The sequence below is a fragment of the Leucoraja erinacea genome, chromosome 20, assembly GCF_028641065.1.
Source record: "Leucoraja erinacea ecotype New England chromosome 20, Leri_hhj_1, whole genome shotgun sequence".
NCBI classification, from domain to species: Eukaryota; Metazoa; Chordata; class Chondrichthyes; order Rajiformes; family Rajidae; genus Leucoraja; species Leucoraja erinaceus.
The window spans coordinates 766,975-773,503 of NC_073396.1; positions in this window are offsets into that span (position 1 = coordinate 766,975).

Genomic DNA, 6,529 nt, shown 5'->3' on the forward strand with positions numbered 1-6,529 from the left:
GCACGTATAGAATGACTAGACGTATAGAATAACCATGCACAGTCACGATACTGTGTGGGCCTGATGGAGATCTAATGTTGGGGTCAATGTTAATCAGACAGATTCAATGAATCAAAACATCTTAAATTTAAAGACAATTTATAATTAGCCACTTTAGAAATGTGCAGGAATCTCCCAAAGGCTGAAGATGCTGGAGTAACTCAGCGGGACGGACAGGCAGCATCTCTGGAGAGAAGGAGTGGGTGACGTTTAGCGTCGAGACCCTTCTTCAGACTGAGTGGAGTCTCCAAGGCTACATGTAACAGTAAATGTCCAATGGAACAAAGGAAGAGATATATTTAAAACGGCGTGTGTGGACTTGTGCTGCTTTCGTGCTCGTGATATAGGGCTGAACCTGGCTCGGTTTCTCCAACACCTTCCTTTCATATAAGTCACCAGGCTGGCATGTAAATGGGTTATATGGTGGTGGGTGTGTACTGAGTGTGCTAGCCCAGACTTTGCCCATTGCCCACCCTGCCAGTCTACTCCCCAATACCCAATACCCAATACCCCAATACCCAATACCCCAATACCCCAATACCCAATACCCAATACCCAATACCCCAATACCCCAATACCCAATACCCCCCCAATACCCCAATACCCAATACCCAATACCCAATACCCCAATACCCAATACCCAATACCCCCAATACCCAATACCCCAATACCCCAATACCCCAATACCCCAATACCCAATACCCAATACCCAACCCCCCAATACCCCAATACCCAATACCCAATACCCAATACCCAATACCCCAATACCCAATACCCAATACCCCAATACCCCAATACCCAATACCCCAATACCCCAATACCCCAATACCCATACCCAATACCCAATACCCAATACCCAATACCCAATACCCAATACCCAATACCCAATACCCAATACCCCAATACCCCAATACCCCAATACCCAATACCCCCCATACCCCAATACCCAATACCCAATACACCCAATACCCAATACCCCAATACCCAATACCCCATACAATACCCCAATACCCCAATACCCAATACCCAATACCCAATACCCAACACCCCAATACCCAATACCCCAATACCCCAATACCCCAACCAATACCCCAATACCCCAATACCCCAATACCCCCAATACCAATACAATACCCAATACCCCAATACCCAATACCCAATACCCCAATACCCCAATACAATACCCATACCAATACCCCAATACCCCCAATACAATCCCCAATACCCCAATACCCCCAATACCCAATACCCCAATACCCCAATACCCCATACAATACCCAATACCCCAATACCCCCAATACAATCCCCCAATACCCAATACCCCAATACCCCAATACCCAATACCCCAATACCCCAATACCCCAATACCCCAATACCCCAATACCCAATACCCCAATACCATACCCAATACCCAATACCCCAATACCCAATACCCAATACCCAATACCCCAATACATACATACCCAATACCCAATACCCCAATACACCCAATACCCCAATACACCCCAATACCCCAATACCCAATACCCAATACAATACAATACCCAATACCCAATACCCAATACCCCAATACCCCAATACCCCAATACCCAATACAATACAATACATACCCCAATACCCAATACCCAATACAGTACAATACCCCAATACATACAATACAATACCCCAATACCCCAATACAATACAATACCCCAATACCCAATACATACAATACCCAATACCATACAATACAATACCAATACAATACCCAACAATACATACAATACCAATACCCCAATACACCCCAATACCCCAATACCCAATACAATAATACAGTATACAATACCAATACAATACCCAATACAATACAATACAATACAATACAATACAATACCCAATACCCAATACCCAATACCCAATACAATACAGTAAATACAATACCCCAATACAATACAATACAATACAATACCCCAATACCCCAATACCCCAATACAATACAATACAATACCCAATACAATACCCAATACCCCAATACAGTACAATACATACAATACCCAATACCCCATACCCAATACCCCAAATACCCAATACCCCAATACAATACAATACAACCCCATACAATACAATATACCCAATACCCCAATACCAATACCCAATACAATACATACCCAATACAATACAATACAATACAATACAATACCCCAATACCCCAATACCCCAATACCCAATACAATACAATACAATACCCAGTACAACCCAATACCCCAATACCCATACCCAATACAATACAATACAGTACAATACAATACAATACAGTACAATACAATACAATACCATACAGTACAATACAGTACAATACAGTACAATACAATACAATACAATACAATACAATACAATACCATACAATACCATACAGTACAATACAGTACAATACAGTACAGTACAATACAATACCATACAGTACAATACAGTACAATACAAGACAGTACAATACAGTACAATAGAAAAAAAAACAGTAGAAGACAATACGATACAGTACAATACAATACAATACCATACAATACAATACAATACCATACAATACAGTACAATACAATACAATACAATACCCAATACATACAATACATACAACCCCAATACAATACCCAATACCCAATACAATACAATACCCAATACAATACAATACAATACAATACAATACAATACCAAATACAATACAATACATACAATACAATACCCAATACCCAATACAATACCCCAATACCCAATACAGTACATATACAATACAATACAATACCCAATACAATACAATACAATACATACAATATACCCAATACAATACAATACCAATACAATACAATACACCCAATACCCAATACCCCAATACCCAATACCCAATACAATACAATACCCCAATACCCCAATACCCCAATACACACAATACCCAATACAATACCCAATACCCAATACCCCAATACAATACAATACAATACAATACCCAATACCATACAATACAATATACAATACAATACCCAATACCCAATACCCAATACCCCAATACAATACCAATATACAATACAGTACAATACCCAATACCATATACCCCAATACAATACAATACACCCCAATACCCCAATACCCCAATACAATACAATACAATAATACCCAATACCCAATACCCCAATACCCAATACCCCAATACCCAATACCCCAATACCCCAATACAATACCAATACCCCAATACAGTACAATACAATACAATACAATACAATACAATACAGTACAATACAATACAATACAATAATACAATACAATACAATACATACAATACAATACAATACAATAATACAATACAATACAATACAATACAATACAATACAATACAATACAATACAATACAATACAATACAATACAATACAATACAATACAATACAATACAATACAATACAATAACAATACAATACAATACAATACAATACAATACAATACAATACAATACAATACAATACAATACAATACAATACAATACAATACAATACAATACAATACAATACAATACAATACAATACAGTACAATACAATACAATACAATACCCAATACAATACAATAACCCAATACAGTACAATATACAATACAATACAATACACCCCAATACAATACAATACAATACAATACCCCCAATACCCAATACAATACCCCAATACCCAATACATACACAATATACAATACCCAAATACCCAATACAATACATACAATACCCAATACAATAACATACAATACAATACAATACAATAAATATACAATACAACCCAATACAATACCCCCATACCCACAATACCCCAATACCCAATATACCCACATACAATACAATACCCCATACCCAATACAATACAATACAATACCCAATACCCAATACAGTACAATACCCAATACCCAATACCCAATACCCAAATACCCCAATACCCCCCAATACCATACCAATACCAATACCCCAATACCCCAATACCCAATACCCCAATACCCCCAATACCCCAATACCCAATACCCAATACCATATACCCCAATACCCCAATATAACCCAATACCCCAATACCCAATACCCCAATACCCAATACCCAACAACCCAATACCCCAATACCCAATACCCCAATACCCAATACCCAATACCCAATACCCCAATACCCCAATACCCAATACCCCAATACCCCAAAACCCCAATACCCAATACCCCAATACCCAATACCCCAATACCCAATACCCAATTCCCCAATGCCCCAATGCCCCAATACCCCAATACCCAATACCCCAATACCCAATACCCCAATACCCAATACCCCCCAATACCCCAATCCCCAATACCCCAATACCCCAATACCCAATACCCCAATACCCCAATACCCAATACCCCAATACCCAATACCCCAATACCCAATACCCCAATACCCCAATACCCCATGGGGGTGGGGGTGGGGGTGGGGGGCTTGGTGCTGCATGTGTGGTCGGGTCAGTCTGGGCTAAGGGATTGAATCTTGCTGCAGCTTCTACTCTTGTGCTGGAGCTGCCGAACCAGTTGGTGAATGGACATCAACGCGAGTATTTGTTCAACATTACTGTGGCCGCAGATCACAACGTCTTCTATTGCGATTAATTCACAAACGAGTGGATTCTCCATCCGTGATGCAGCAGTGACCTGATGATGTAGTGGGATCCTGTATCCACATACCCCCCCCCATCTCCCACCCCCCCCCCCCCCCCCCCCCACTGCCCCTCTCTCCCCCCTCTCTCTCCCCCTCTCTCTCTGCCCCCCTCTCTCTCTGCCCTCCTCTCTCTCTCTCTCCCTCTCCTCTCCCTCTCTCCCCCCCCCCCCCCCCCCCCCCCCCCCCCGTATATCAATAACCCAGCGCAGAATGGTGCCACATTTGCCCAGTGAGAGCTAACGGGATCATTGACCCAACGTGACATTTCACACTTGTCCCTAACTCACCACTTGGACAATAACTCCAGCACCTGCTGCAGTAGAAACCACAGTGTTTCAGCTTTTGATCACATAGTTAGTTGATTCATGGACTCTAGAATTACGGGGACAGGGTTTAAATAATGCATGAGATCGCTTGTCATTTTGTTAATATTGTACTGCATTGAAATGAATGACCCGCTCGTGATCAATGATCACACGATGTCCCTCGTGAGTGAACGGGAAGAGATGGGAGTTCAGGAACAAATAACTGGACTTGATCTTTCCCAGTCTAGAACAGTTTTACAAATCGTGTAAGAATAATAAATGTGCAGAATTATCTGTGTGTGTGTCACTCTCTGTTTGTAAAGGTCTTCTATAGATTAACGCCATCATTAAACTGTGGCATTGGTGACTCAGACGATCAAAACCCGAGCTACTTCACTTCACTTCAGGTGATTGTCATGTGTACCGAGGTACAGTGAAAAGCTTTTGTTGCTGCTATCCAGTCAGCGGATTAAGGAGGGTCTCAACCCGAAACGTCACCCATTCCTTCGCTCCAGAGATGCTGCCTGTCCCGCTGAGTTACTCCAGCATTTCGTGGCCCAGTTTACCAACTTAGTTGGCATGGACAAGGTGGGCCGAAGGGCCTGCTTCTGTCTACAGATCTGTGCCTGTGTGAGTCTAAGAGTAACTGGACTTTACCTCCAGTGCTGTCATTGGAGAGAGAGCAAGAGGCAAGGATGGTCACGGATGTGTGTATATATATGTATGTGTACATGTATGTAAATGTGTGTGTACATGTATATGTGTACATGTGTGTATATGCATGTGTGTGCATGTGTGTGTGTATAGGTGTGTGTGCATGTGTGTGTATATATGTGTGTGTGTATATGTGTGTGTACATGTGTGTGTATATGTGTGTATATATGCGTGTGTGTATATATGTGTGTGTATGTGTGTGTGTATATGTGTGTGTGTATATACATGTGTGTGTGTATATGTGTGTGCATGTGTGTGTATATGTGTGTGTATATGCGTGTGTGTATATGTGTGTATATGGTGTGTGTAGCGTGTGTGTGTATATGTGTGTGTATATGGGTGTGTGTATATGTGTGTGTACTACTATTTTCTCTTGTTTATTATATTATTGACGTGTCATGTATAGGTGACATTTCACAGAGTGCTGGAGTAACTCAGCGGGTCAGGCAGCATCTGTGGAGAACATGGATAGGTGACGTTTCACAGAGTGCTGGAGTAACTCAGCGGGTCAGGCAGCATCTGTGGAGAACATGGATAGGTGACGTTTCAGGTGGGGACCCAGTGTAATGTTAGCCACTGGGTATGGTTTAGAATGATATAATTCTACCTGTTGACCAGGCAAAGCCAGAGGAAGGGCAAATCCGTAACAAATATCACTTCAGCCACGTTTAATTTAAATTCACCGTGCATTTTTACATTCCACCACGTTGAGCTTGTGATAAAGGAATAATGTGATGGTAGCAGGCATGGCTTCCTGTTTTGATCGTTGTTGATATTTGCTCTGGAAGTCGCG